The following is a 16,097-nucleotide window of genomic DNA, read 5'->3' as shown; positions in this document are numbered from 1 at the left end:
ACCTTTACAACAGTAGGCCTAATCTAACAAACTGGTGCCACAACCACTTCAGGCCACTATACTGCCTATGTCAAAAAAACAAGTGTTGATTTGAATGTAACAACACTTCTGTTACGCCAAACAATAGGTTACCAGCAAATCTAACCAATGCCTAACTAATATTCTTGCAACCCAAATGTACTCACTAAAGTATAGTACAATACACAGTTAGAATACGCCAATGGGTATCTAACTACTTTAAACATAACCTTCATTATAATACAATTCAAATATGACATCACAGTTATTCTTGCACTATACATCCAGTCTACTACAATACTACTACTTTTAAAATCCAATAGAGTTAGAATATGCCACAGGTTATCTAAGTACTTTAAACATACCCTTAATTCCAACACACTTAAAACATGCTGACCAAATATTCCATAATACTATAACAGTACTTTTAAAATCCAACACAGTTAGAATACGACAACGGGTATCTAACTACTTTAACCATGCTCTTTAAATGTCCTATCACACTTAACGCACATAATATATCCGTGCTAACACACACACGTATTCTGTAACAAGTATACTCTTTAAAACCATGTAAATGCCAAAAACCGTATGTAAATACAGTTAAATCCACCATGGATTTTATTTCCCAATGACCCAATGATTACTTCATGTTAATACAACAACAGTGTGGGAATGGTGTCAGGTTGGAGATTGCCTAGACGTCTGGAAGGACCCGGTGTGAGTGCCTCACATATTTCTGTTTCATTCCTTATATATTATCCGTTTTATACCATTCATTCAAGTTTTTCATTTCTACAAAAGATTTCTTTCAAGTTATCTTAAAAATTGAAACAAGCTTTTATTATTTAGACATAGCTATTCTTTGTGTTGTCCAATGCATTTCGGTCGTATAGACCATCTTCAGGGACCAATTTCTACAAAATATATCCAAACACAATTTGTAAGTGATTGACAATTGTCTAATAATATCACATTTAGGTGTGTTTATACAACCGCTGTATTCACCTGCCTGTGTTGTCTATTGTTCCTATATTGGCTTCATATCTTTTTGTTTCTTGGCTGTGCTGGTCTACTCTTGAATCTAAGTCTTAGACCTCTGGGATTCATGGGTGATCTGGGCTTAAAGGCATATGCTTTGTCTAGTGATTTTGCTTTCCTAACATTTTCAATAAATGAAATGGTACATTAGTACCTTGTGAAGACAAGGTGAACTCATGTGACAGCTGCCACGTCCTGTTGTCCTATGGATATATCTGGCAACAGAAGGTGGAGGAAAGGTAGGTATTGGGATTTAAATGGCCCTTGTGCTTGATTATTTTATGCTGGGTGGAACCTCGTCTTAGTCTATGGATTTTTCCGGCACTTACCTAATTTCTGAGCACTTCAGCTGCCTCTGGACAACAGTATCTTTCTGGGGTGGACTTCTGTGTCCAGAGGCTGGCTTTAAATACAGGGATAATTGAAAAAGATGGTGTTGGTGGTTGGAGGTGCGATGGTGCCATCGTATGCCGGCCGCCATTTTGTTTATTTACACGCACTTATGGATTATGATCGTGTTATTTTGTCTATTTTTACTTCTAAATTGTGGGCAATGTGTTTCATGTATTCTGCTGTGATAAGCACCATTAAGGAAATGTGGTGGTGTGGAATGTAATAAATACATTATTATGTGAGGGTCGCTCTACTTGCATTTCTTTCTATATGTAGTATGTTGTTGCAGGGAAAATACCTTTGCCTACAGTCGGACGGTAGGTATCTTGGATCACTGTATCCAGTTACAGACATTTTACACAGTGTATTCAAACTCCAGAAGATATGCAGGTATGAAATTCTTTGCAATGTGAGTCATTCATTTTATACATATTTACGTGTGATGGTTACATTGATGAAGGGTGACTTTTCAGTTGTAGTGGTGTGTGTCTTGGTTGGGACTCGCAGAAACTTCAACAATGTGTCACGATGGTAAAGCCTAAGATGGTATCCATATTTTTCTTTGTACATATAAAAGTTCTTGTCAACAATTAACCACTCTAATGCATATGTTGGCACGTGCAATGGTCATATTGAAGTACAATCAGGGTTGCTTGTACAGAAATAATAAGTGCTCCTGATGAGGTTCACAGATAGTTTAACAATGTAATCAAACAGTGGATGGTATATAGGCTTTCTTAATACATATAGGCTGTTCTTAATATATGTGATGGCACTCAATCATTTCACACTCTGATACATATGTGGGATGTTTTTACCCATGCATCCGAGCCCTACCACAAAAACTGTGCAGTGCTGGCATTGAAAACATCATGATAGCCAGAGCTTCCCAGAAAATGCCCAGGGAAATGCATGAAGAATAGGCTGCCACCCATTTTTGCCGATGTTATGGGCACAGAAGGGCACTGCCTAAAACCACCATTGGACTACCCACACAGTAGCCTGAAACCATCGGGAATGGCAATGCTGATTGCCAAAAGCAACCTAGAACTGTGGGGAATTCATTTTCTTAAATCCCAAAAATGGTTGCATTACCAGTACTCACCACTATCAGAAAGCCGGCGTTTTAAAACAACACCAGACATTTGTGTAAAGCTGAATAAATGTACCCAAAGCAGGCCAAATAAAGACTTACTGAGAGGTGGATACAATGTAAAGTTATATTCTGAAGTGACTTGAATGTTCATAACAAGACTGGCTGAGCTCTGCAGGTCTGCAGCAGCCTAACTGAAACTGGATTTAAAACTACCAAAAATCGAAAATGTTGAAATTAACTGAGTGACCTACTTTTGAGTGTCACATAGTTTGTCACTGTTAAAATGTCATAGTTTTGAACTTAGAATCAGCATTCTAGCTGCATATGTAAAAATTGTCTTGACTTAAACTGGGGAACAAAAAGTGACATTTTATCTGAAACCTGGCTTAATGAAACTGAATTCTGCCCACCAGCTACCCCCGACAGCAGTTGAGACTTGCACAACAGCTGTGTTCCCAGGCCTAGCTGCCTTTTGCTGTTCCCACCAAAAGGGATATGACACTTCTCTGATTGAATTACCTGCGCTCTGCAGGAAACTGAACAAAGCCCTGTCCTGACTCAGGAAATGTTTTATTGGGGGTGTCGTAAAAATGGCTTCCTCTGAACAATGCAACCCCCTTCACCCAGGCAGATGGTTTATTGCAGGGGTCGTAAAAGTGGCTTCCTCCTGGAAGGAAAGGGGAGGAGCACTGCCTGTGAGAGCAAGCTGGCTTGGCAGAACTGGAAAAACCAGAAATTCAACCTTGTGCTGGGGGAAACCACACCCCTTTGGGGCCAGAACATAAATCTAAAAAGATGGATCATTCATAGAGCGGACTTGTGATATCATTATTCTTGTGATTTTTCTGTGCACATTTGAAGACGTGGTAGGACCCGGTGGTATGTTCAGGGGGTTTTAGCGGAAAAGAGGATATTACTCTAAATGTATGTATGTTAAAAATCTGACACTCCACCACCTAATGCCCACACACCATGGGCACATCTGTGTAAATGCGGGGAAAAATCCAATATTGGTAACCCGACTAAAAAGTGAAATATGTTGCCATTTTTGAACCCAAGCTCCTAGGAAGAGCAGATTTGGGACAGAGACTACCACATGTGATAGGTAATATGTACATGCAATGACAAACCACTATGGGCCTCATTACGACCCAGGCGGATTTCGCGGTGCTAAATGCACCGCGAAGCATGGCGGAAAGCCGCCGATAGCGCCATGGGGGTTGGCGGATTTACCGCCCCATTCCGACCTCGGCGGAGCGGTAAATCCCCAATCCCCATTCTGCCCTTCCCCATTCCCATTTTTGCCCCATAGGGTATAATGGGAGTGGGGAAGGAGTTAATTACGCCACCGTAAAATACGGTGGCGTAATTAACAACGAGGTCCCGTAGCGCCATGGTTTTCTCCGGCTGGTAAAACCAGGCGGAGAAAACCTCCATGGCGCTACGGGAACTCGTAGTATGGCGGAGAGGTACGCCATGCACTACGCTGGCGTAATACCCTCTCCGCCAGGGTCCTAATGAGGCCCTATGTATTTGAGAAATGTGCATTTTGAATCAAATATAGATTTGTGGGCAAACTGACCAGGGGAGGATCCTCTGACACATAAAACCAACAGCATCACTCTGACTCACAGTTCCTTACCCAATCAGGGGAGAGGGGAGAATTGGGCCAATGACAAGTTGAAAGAGGGGCTGGCTAGTGATGCTGCACACACACCCACTTTCAAAACACATAAAAGCAGACAGTCAGGACAGATAGAGACATTCAATTCCATTTGCTGCGGAGCATGCTGATCGACGACTTCACATCCAGAGATCCAGACTTCAAATCCATCAATCTCCAGAACCTGTAGCAGTACCTAGAAAGCAGAGCAGTATCCAGAATCCAGAGAGGCTAGACCAGCAGAGCAGAGCTGACCCAGACCGCTGTTAGCAGAACCAGAGAGCTGACCCAGATCACTGTGAAGAGACCCAGACCAGACCGGAGTCCAGTCCAAAACCTGACCAGATCCGTGGCGAGGCCTAATTCAAAAATATATTGTGAGTACCTAGCAGAACTGTGCAGAACCAATCTCTCAGTTAAAATAATATAATTCAATCTATTTTAACCTAATCAGAACTGCCTCCTAACTGTCACCTGTCATTTGCAAAGCTGTCACTTGTCATTTTCTATCTGCAAGCTGTAACCTGTCGCTTTGAACTTTTAAAATTTCAAATCCGAAAAACTACCTTTATTTAATCGTCCGTATCTCTGGAACCGTGTGTGCTAGGAACTTGGTTTAACTTCCCCCTGAAAGCTTAGAATCTTACCTTTCCAATAAGCCTACTCCCTATACTTTCTCCGTAATCACGATTCTCGCACTCGTGAATTTTACCGCGATTTGCGATTTGGTTAAAAATCCAGCCACGTGTGAAAACAGCAGCTTCCTTGCTTTCCTTGCTAAAAATTCGTTTGCCTCTTAAGAACCATCCCTGAATCATTGCTAGAGTGAGCCTGGACTAATATTAACTAGATACCACTCACCCTGAACCTCTAGAGGGAATTAAAAGCATTTTAGCATATTTTTCACTTCATTGCCAGCACATATAAAAGCATTTTAGCATATTTTTCACTTCATTTCCAGCACATATAAAAGCATTTTGGGCCTGTGTTTCAAACTTCTGTAGTCTAAGCTTGCTGGGGTGAACTGAATTACATTTGATTGCATTTCTGAGAACTGTGTGCTTCCCTTCCATTTCCTTGCATTGCATAAAGGGGGGAGTGGATTGCCAGAGAAAAGTGATCACATTGTTTTGCTGAAATCCTATCAAGTTATTTTCTGTACTGCATTTCATTCCACATTGCATCCATTTGAAACCATAAAAGTATTGTTGCTATCTTATCCATCCTATAACCACTCATCATTGATTATAAAGAAGTGTGCTAGTGCCGGACTATCCATTATTGATTACTGCTCAGATTAAGTGTGATATTCAATTATTAATTTATTATAAAGTGTGATATATATATCTATTGTTTAAATTATCAAATAAACCCTTTAAACTTGCAAAACAGAACTACTTCTTGGCTCAGTGGGGTCAGGGGGATTCCAAGAGAGGGGTGTTATATAGGGGTAGTCATCCAGAACGCATGAACTGGACGCAAAGATATATCAATAAGGGTTTCAATTCAGTATCCCAGACTAGGCATTGACTTAGCTGTAGTGTTGAATTGAATCCTCTTACACACACGTTGGCACCTCAGCTGCACCACATGATGGTACTTGTTTACAGCTCAATCTGTTTATTAAAGAAAACATGCCTGCATTCCACATTCATTCCTCCCGGATGTAAGGAGTTCAATCTTTCTATCCAAAAGGTTTCCTTTTGGTCAAATAATTTAAGGATGCTGTCCTCCCGTCTCTTTTATCAATTGGTTCTAATATTTGCAATCTCATTTGAGATACCTGATGCCTGGATTCTAGGAAGTGCCTTTTTACCGGGGATCTCATGTTGCCTGTCCTGATATTGGACCAGTGTACGTTCCACTGGAGTTTGGCTTTCCTTGTTGTTTGTACAACATAATATTTCCCACATGGGCATTTGACACTGTACCACGCACAAATGTTGTACCAAAAATAGTATATACAGTGTGCTTTTTATGAGGGTCAAAAAAGTTAATCTATATGTACATTTGTATGCAATTAAAGGTTTTAAACTATCTTGTTTAACTAATTATACTGTTTGTTTCACAGAAAAAGAATCAGAGATTCCAGCCTTATTACCATATACAACTAAGTATCCATACCCAGTATTATACTACAGATTCCATAAGCAGTATCCTCATTGTAAAACGATTATAAATACTATATACACTTCAATTATATAATTCCACCATATTACAAATACCATATTACAAATCCTGCAGTACCTATAATAACTATACACATATTACTGTAGCCGCGGCCAGTGGCCAGATTCTCTGGGGCATGGCCACAAGTAAAACAGATTTGTTAAGGCTGACTAGTTTCTGCATTTAGGCCATCATTTTCATTTACTTTCTTCAGGTTCTAAACCTAAATGTTTCGGTTGAATGTATGTATTCATTCGTAGATGTTAATTCCAGCATTGTATATTTTGCATCTTTTGCTTCATGTTATATCCACTTATGGAATAAACTCATACCAAGTAACTTTGTGCACTAGCTTTTCCATTGCGCTCGATATCATGCTGTGAGCGATGATCCTCCTGTCGCTGATAGATATACATTTATCAGCTTGAACATTCTCAACCAAATCCTAGAATTTCACTGGGGCACTCACATGGCACCTTTCTCAAGTGTTGACCCCTGCATAGATGGTACCCTGGCCACAGGTGTGAACTGCAGTCGGGTGCAACCTGTGTCTGCAGAAATCCCCTGTCTCTCTTCTCCTCTCAAAGCCACCATCTGGGTCCTGATGTGGGGTTGGGAATGGCGGAATTACCTTGGGGGGGTCCTCTGTAGACCAACCCCCCTAGACCTGAGGATCCCTCTTATCTCACTTTACAATCTCCGATAAAGGCCTTCTCCCCATAGTACCCACCCCAGATCTTTTATGCTGTAACACAGTCTTTGATAGCATGGGGCACATAACAAAAAAACTACAAAATAAAAACAAATGCAAATGCCATCATAAGTGCTAGTAGCGCAAAGCGTGATTTTTGGGTGAAAGAAGTTCACATAAAAACATTTGGAATGATTTTTAAATGATAAGATAGCAACAACCGAGTGAGAAAATACATTTTAAAAAACTATAGATGAAAAGGGTAACATGTCTCAGAGCAATTGAAATGAGCACTGAACATTGGAACAGAGCATGTATTGTCTTAACCGCTCTGCCATTAGCAGCATGCTTATTGACCTTGCCGGCTGTGGAGGGAGGGTCATTACCACACCGCTGATGGCAGTGCGGACCACAGAGTGACTGTGGTGTGGGGATGGGACGGAAGTGGCTGAAAGTGGGCAGTTAGCGGGCTGGGAGCGGTGAGGAGGAACGACATACAACGGAAGGACAATGGACAGAGAGGAAGGTGAGGTGCAACAAGAGGAGAGGTTGGGCGTACAGGGGGAGAGGAGGTGACGCTACAGCAAAAGAGCCCCATGGCAAGAAGCACAGCAAGGGGGTGGCGGTGCAAATACATGTGCCTTAAGAGTTGTGCGGCAAATGGCGTGAAACTAAAGAGATGGATCCCAAAGGACACTACACACTGCAGAATGCTTGGAGAATGCCTTTACAAATTGGAATCCCGTGAATTGTAGTCTCTGGTGTGGTGGAATAGGGAACTATGTGTGTGGGGATTAGTGAGCCAGTCCTGCTACTAGTGGATGCAATACCGGATGTGATCATGTTTGCGTGCTTTAAAATTGTCCATAGGAAGTTGGAATTAATGTTCAATGCTACTGAATTTGACAGAGTTTGGAAATGAGATTTAAATAAAGCACATGTTAAGGGTCCGTTTCTTTCAAAAAGGGGCATTAAAAGTAGCACAGAGGACGCGCTATTTTTACACGCCCCATTCCTGGAACTATGGAGGTCACTGCGACAGCTAAGGTGACCTGCTACTTTCCAGGGTGGTGTGCAGAATCGCAAATGATGTGCTTGCAGCACCCTTGCATACATTAGTGTATGGGTGTGTACCAGTGCCACCAATGTATGAAAGACTCCCATCACCCACTCAAGGGCCTACCAGCGTCAAATCCTAAAAATAGGTGGAAGCATTTCTACCCCGGTTTGAAGGATAGAAATGCAGGTGAACCTGCAACGGGTATTATTATTATTACAGTTACAATGTGTGTATCCACGAATATGCTGATGACACACAGCTGTATATTAAAATCTCTTCTGCTGGGGATATAAGATGGTTGGGTGAATGCTAACATGATATTGAGAAATGGATGGCATTGCACTTTTTAAAACTAAATCCTTCAAAAACGGCGTTCCTTATATTCTCTCATGCTGAACCAAATCCATCTTTTGTTAAATGGTTTTCCAGTTAAAATATTTTAGGAGTTCCTTCAGATTGGCAAATTCGGAAAAATCATTAGGCTTTATCTTAGATGCACACAATTAATTACCCAGATACATTATTTCATGAAATTAGTTAATTTTAATTTATTTTCATTAAGGGTTCCAGTCCTCAGCAACACTGGTAAGCTTCTCCAGCTTTCCCTGGGCTCTCACCATCTGCTCTTGTCTTTCGGCGTCTCTGCCATGTTGATTTCTCCCCGCACTTTGGGTCCCGTCTGGACCATGCAGATGGTCACCTTCGCTCTCCAGGCGTTCAAATCTGTAGCATGTCCTCTCTGCACGACTTCGCTCTCAAGCTTGATGCTCCTCTGGGGCAAGAGTGACACTGAGGAGAGTCCTTCATCAGTTTTTATGGCAGAATGACTCTAGAGTTTCGGATGGCTAGCATGTTGGTCTTGCTTTCATGTAGGGCTCTTCATTGCCCTGTTCTTCCTCATGTCAGTACTTTTGGAGTAATCTATACTCACTCTTCCCTCACTCTTCCTCCTTACTGTATCTACCTGGTAGACAGGGCTGCTATGTATGAGGTATTTAGCAGAAGAAAGAGGCGACAGAGAGGGTGGGGGTGCTTAGGCCCTATCCATGTTGTTGGGTGGGCAATGCCTGGCAGCATGGTGGCATGGTGGTTTATATACTGTGTTCTCCCTCTATAGTTTTCACCTCCCATGGGATCCTCCCACTGAGTACCACCCGAGGGGGACTATCGGGTAGCAGCCTCACCCCCCCTGGTCCCATGGGAAGTGTCCACCTCCGGGGGAGAAGTGACACCATCAACTGATTTGTCATAGTACCTATTCAATACATTGAAAGTCTCAGGAGGTACCAGAGGACTGCGAAGCCCAGATTCTGTACGGCTCGAAGTTTCTAGATTTAAATGTATCTGAATTCTGAATCGGTCATTTACAAAGCTACAGTAAAATTATGTAACGCCCTCCCTAGAGAAGTACATTTGATCAAAGACTACTTGAAGGTTTGGAAAAAACACTAAAAGTGTGATTTTGGAATTCTGCTGTCAGCCTGGTTGGCGGCCCCCGGTCAACATCAGCAGCATCACGCCACTGCAAATAAGGATGCCCACAAGTACAATGCTTCAAATCCAAATCCTTTATTAAACTAACTGCCTCCGGTTCCCCCGACACGTCACTTCCTCCATAATGGCCCCCACCCTAGGTTGGCTTTTACATGATGACCCTAACCCCTAGTGTACCAACATGACGCCTCTCCTTTTCTTAAACCTCCCGTCAGCATAACTTAACCCATCTCTTCAATTGGTCTTACAGGTTTCATCTTGGCCCTGATGGGCCATCCACCAGCCTGCAGGGCGTGGGGCTCCTCCATGACAAAGTCTCCTGTGTCTCCCACTCTTCTTCCAACACCTCACTGTCAGCTTGGTAGGACTCCTCCGAGTCACACGAGCTCGTGCTATCCACGGTAGTGTCTCACGTATCAGGCTCCTTTATATATGCTTTGAAGTGAGATGCATTTCTAGTGCTTGTCTTACCCCCTCTGTCCTCCTCTGTGACCACAGTACTTTTCACTTGGTTAACAGTAAGAACATTCGGGGCAAATGGGGTGTCTTCTTTCCTGCATTGCGTCTGGCGCACCACCACTCTGTCACCGCCAGTCCATGAGTTCTCTTGCGTCCTCCTCCAGGCATACTTTCTGTCGCAAGAGCTTCTTGGTGGAGACTATTCCCTGGTGAAATTTCTGAGCCAGGTCGACGACCTGCTGATGCAGAAAACTGTGTAGCACCATCTTGTTTCCTTTTATTAGGATGTGTCCTCCATGGCCAGAAGTTCATCCATTACCAGAGTGAGGCTCCTGACGTTCTCCTGGATGGAGGGGTCAAGGTGTCTTGCCATGTCCATCGCATGCTTCATCGTCCCAGTTGCAAGGCAGCATATGATGATGGCCAATGCTGAGTGCCAACGAATCCCGCCAGAGTGTTTGCTATGCCACAGGGGATGGTTTCATTTGCTACATGACGTAGTGTAGATAGGTCTCTATCGAGTGGGCCAGCCGGGGAATACCAGTGGGATGGCGCGACAGGTATCTCCCGGGTTCTTATCTTTCCCTGGCCTGTGGCAGATTGTGAATTGGTAGTCATGGAGACAGAGCCCTAATCTCACAATGTGCGGAGGAATCCTTGCTTTCAGGTTGCCTGATGGTCTGTAACAATTGTGAAGGCTTTGCCTTATAGGAACAGATAGAAATACTTGCAGGCCCAGACCGCCGCCAAACTCTCCTTCTCTGCCTGGGAGTATTTCTGTTCGGTGCCGGACAGGCTGCAACTCGCATATGACACAATGTGGTTGTTTTGTCAAATTGAGCTAAAATGGCACCTAGACCCAGTGGACTGGCGTCTATGGTTACCTCCGTCTCCTTGACCAAGCTGAAATAGGACATGTCTGTGGCTGAAGTGATGCTGGGCAATACTGTTTCAAGACTGTGCTGGTACTTGGGGGTCCACACAAAATTCCTGATTTTCCTTTGTGAGCTCCCTGAATGGTGCGCTCATTGTGGCATCATTTTCCACGTACCATAAGCAGTAGCAGGTCAGCCCAAGGAAAGACCTCAGGTCAGTCAAATTCGTTGGATGAAGGGTGTTATTTAGCGCTGCTATTTTGTTTGGATCGTGCTGCATGCCTTGTTATGAGAATATATGACCAAAGAATTTTAGTGTCTTCTTCGCAATTGTCTTTGTTCAGCCTAGCACCGACTGCCTCTAAGGCCATGCAGCCATAATATATGGTATTGCCATGTTCCTGTGTGGGATTGCCAAAAACCAAAATGTCATTGCTATAATTGAGGCAGTTTGGGATATGTTTGATGACCTGATGAATTTCTTCCTGGAATATCTTTGCTGCAGAGAACGTTCCAAAGTTTAGCATCTTGTAGCAATATAGTCCCATGTGGGTCACGAATGTGGTGATATAGTGTGACTCTGGGCAAGCTCTAGCTGATGGTAGCCCTTGTTGAGGTTTAGTTTAGAGAATACTGTCACCCTATTAAGTTGATGGATCATGTCTGTAATCCGTGGTGATTGGTGTTGTTCTCGGTAAATTCTCACTCATTTGGCCAATGCATGTTCACGCAGAGCGTTATGGACCCCTCTGCCGATTATCTGGTGACTGGCACTATTGGTGAAATGCATTGCGTGGGCCCGACTGCAGGTTCGATGATGTTTAGGTCTAGTAGCCGCCAAATTTCTTTCTCCACCTGCTTCTGGCTATTGAATGGGATCCCTCGGGAATGTTGAACAACTGGTTGGATAGACAGGTTGATGTGCAGCCGTACTTTGCAGTTGCGCAGCTTGCCCAAATGCTTCAACAGGTTGGGGCATGTCTTTACCACACCGCCATCTGTGCCCAGGTATTTGTCTGCCATCGGCTGGTGTAGGATGTGAACCAGTTCCATGTCACGTACGATTCTTCAAATCCAGATCTTTATTAAACAAATTTGCCTCCGGCTCCCCCGGCATGTCACATCCTCTATAATGCCCCCCTTCCTGGCCCCACCTTTACATGATGAGGCTAACCCCTAGTGTGCCAACATGACACTGCTTTTAGGAATTTTGTTATTTTTTATGATAGTTATCATTACATAAGCAAAAGTTGACGCTAAAATTGGTTGTGGGTTGGACTGGATAGTGTGACATGTCCTTATCTTTTTTAGTATGTATCATTGTTCGTTTCATAAGTACACTCTTATTTATATGAAATGGTAATTTGAAAACAAATCTTGGTGGCCGGGTTATAGATTGATTGATCCTGTTCTTTGTCCTTATTTTGACAGTTACATGGGGTATTGCCATTAGCTCAGGATTTTATCTTGTTTTTAAGTATATATTGTTTGAATTTGATAGTGTATAGTTATTGTATTGTATAGCGCTCTGATGAAAGAGCTTCCCATTTAATTGCTCTGCCGATGACAAAGAGAGTGTTAAGTATTTGCAGTTTTCTTTTGGAGGCCTTGCTGATGAAGGATTGTCCGGTGATTATATATCACAAGAATTCTCTCGTTACAACATTGGTCACAAGCAAAGGTTGTGTGGTGCGGTGCCACCACGCATATGCCTATTCCTTGCAGCGTACCAAAATTCAATACCCAAATATAATAATAATAATAATAATAATAATAATAATAATAATACTAATAGAAATCCTAGCGATTGAGCTCTTTCCTATAGACCCGGAGGACATTGGAAAATTCTGCTGACTCTGGGACAATGATGGAAAGCAGGCATCCATAGGCTGGCTGCCTTCCTACCAGCATCTCTGAAAAGCTAGTCTATGATTTCTCTGTGTCACGGAAGGCTTGAAAAGGACGTTTAGGCATACCAACCTTTGAGCGACTTCTATCACGAGAGGAACCTGCTCCACCCGTTCCTGCATAAGATTTTTTCATGCTCAAAATCACTCACCAGTGGGCTAAGTGCTCCACCATGTCCCTTGAGTAACCTTGCGCAAGAGGGATGGCCACAATAGAGGGGGCCTTATAGTGATGGTCATTTTTTCTCATTGTAGATTGTCCCTGATCGGGACCCACCGCTGGTGGCCCATCATTGCCATTGCCATTGGCGTTACTTTCATTATTAAACCGACGTGCTAGAAAAATTGAGACACGGTAAGCATACCCCCTTGTAGGAGATATTTTGGGTTATATTTAGTATCTTGTGATATTTTGCAGCATTTTTGATATGGTTGTATTTTCTTAGCTCTTGACAATATATTGTAGTAAACTTATTGGGGTATTTTATTTTTATAGTGGTGAGACTAATTTCAGAACACTGCCTAATAAATATTTCACCAGGACCACTGACAGTAAACAATGCACTCTTATCTGCTCGCGGTATCTTATGTACAATACCACTTTTATACCCTTTTGGCTGTGTCTCAAAATACATTGATGATTTCACATCACAAAATGGTTGTACTCACACACATGCACAGCACTTCTGAAAATCTCTACTCCCACAAGCAATTTGCCACACGTGGTAATGTGAATTACTGCCTGCAGTAAAATGAGCGTACTACCTGTCTATGTGCTAACACAATAATTCAGACACATAATAAGAACTCTGAATCTAACTTGTTTTTTCTTTTGTGACTTTATAAAATGTTGAAGTTCAGAAAATGACCTAACAGTTGCATTATGCTTTACTCCTTTACAGTGGCATATACTTAGAAATGCATTTCAATAGAGAGCTCAGACACATTGAATTGCTTTTCTAATAATAAACTTTAATTACACATTTGTAGGCTGGCTGGCTAACGCACGGTGTGATGTAACCTTGAATGTTTCTCTCTCAATTCTTGGCAGCTATGAGTTTCTTATCTTGACAAAAAAACTGCTTCATAATTAGGAATCCACGTAAAATATAGATTGTGAATTACTTTAAGAAAACAATATATTTCTATCCCACAACAATTGGTAAAATATTTCTCTCATACAATTCACACTGCTAGAATTACTGCATAATTACCTAGATCTGTTGGGGTCAGTAGATTCTCGGACCACACAGGTCAGGATAGCCCTTCACTGCCTCAGCCGGTGAAACTCCCCCTTTTTTGTCTACTGGACAGAACAGGACAGGAGAACTCTTATCAAGTCCACTCCCCTTTTTGCCTGGAGCAAACAAGCCAGCCTTTCTGATTGCAATGTCAGCTAGAGGGAAAGAGCCCTGGAATCAGCTCTCTGACAGTCTTGTTGCTCCCTTCACCAGCGAGTGAGAGAATGTCCAGCCCTCTCTGCCTCAAACCTTTTTCCAAACACCCTCTGTCACTCAAAAAGCACCTCCCCTTGAAAAAATCATCCCACTAAAATAGCATGTGGTTTCTTTTGTGCCTTTACTCGAAACACAAACTGCATTGCTGAAGAGAACTTGTTACATCCCTCTGGCACTTCCTGCTCCAATACAATGCCATGTCTTTCGGAGAACGGATCTCACATTCCACATCTTACAATACAAGGCATCTTTCCCCCTGCACTTTTAAAGTTTATTTTTTCCATTTCCAAAGCACCATGCATTTCCATCAACCTGCATCCAGTTTATACAATGGACCAATTTGCACTAAATGGTATTATGGGAATCTGTTACATATTACATGGGTAGGATAAATTAGGATATTCGTTTTAGGTTTGTTTCTTTTTTTTTTAATGCATCTCAGCCCATTAGAATAGCATCATTGAGCAAAGTGATCATTTTCTAGCATGTGTTCTGTGCATTGGCATCTATTTAGAATCAGCCTGAATCTCATACTCTTCTGCCCATCTATGAGTCTCACACCCTTAGCCCCAGTTAAAATGCAAACCTTAGTTTAAATGTGAATGATGAAATGCGCAGCCTGGATGTTGAAATGCAGAGCCTACATTCTTCCTACACCCTGAGGGGGATTCTGTTTTCACTACATTTTGAGCACAGACATCAATATCCTGCACACAGACCGATATTGAGAACAGTTTATTTGTCTTTTATAATACTGCCACACTGTCCAGACTGTAATTCCTCGTCCTGATGAAGGCCATCTAACTTACTGCCAACAGAATAGGCTCTAGGCCAAAACACAGTTGTGTCGACATTTTATACTGCACAGTCCCTTTTATCCTTGCCAGGCATTCAGGTTTTTGTTGTCAAAACTTACACACACCCCCCCCCGTCGCAAACATAACGGGTTCTACTAAAAGGTAATCTGATATTTTCTACGTATATTATATGTCACTATTGTTATGAATCACATTGTATGTTATATTTTGGAAATGTGTTTGGACTCACTAGCTTGTGGTAATTACTCTTTTGTATGAAATATGTCATGTATTATCTTCATCAAATTCTTTATCAACGTTTTTTGCGTCCTTGTGGCTTTAGTGGGTTCGCCCTGAGCATTTCTTATATAAAGAGGCTAGAAAAGGAGCATCGTTTCAGGTTCCATTCTTGCCTCTGCTTGGCTACCTGCACTCCCGCTCATGACATGCTGCTGCTTGCCTGCCCCTGGCCGCTCAGCTTGCATGGTCCCTGGCCTCCCTGCTGACTGCTTGGCTACCTGCACTCCTGCTCATGACATGCTGCTGCTTGCCTGCCCCTGGCCGCTCAGTTTGCATGATCCCTGGCCGCTCAGCCTGCATGATCCCTGGCCGCTCAGCCTGCATGATCCCTGGCCGCTCAGCCTGCATGATCCCTGGCCACTCAGCCTGCATGATCCGTGGCCGCTCAGCCTGCATGATCCCTGGCCACTCAGCCTGCATGATCCGTGGCTGCTCAGCCTGCATGATCCGTGGCTGCTCAGCCTGCATGATCCGTGGCCGCTCAGCCTGCATGATCCCTGGCCACTCAGCCTGCATGATCCCTGGCCGCTCAGCCTGCATGGTCCCTGGCCTCTCCGCTGACTGCTTGGCCCAGCCATTCTGTCCTCCAACATTCGTCAGTGGGCGCAGGCTGAACTGCTCTCTAGTTTGGCTTCACAGGTGTCTTTATTCACCTTTGGATACTCTCCATGATTGAT

Source organism: Ambystoma mexicanum, chromosome 3p (genome assembly GCF_040938575.1).
Source record: "Ambystoma mexicanum isolate Mex_15411 chromosome 3p, UKY_AmexF1_1, whole genome shotgun sequence".
NCBI classification, from domain to species: Eukaryota; Metazoa; Chordata; class Amphibia; order Caudata; family Ambystomatidae; genus Ambystoma; species Ambystoma mexicanum.
This window is presented reverse-complemented; position numbering follows the sequence as displayed.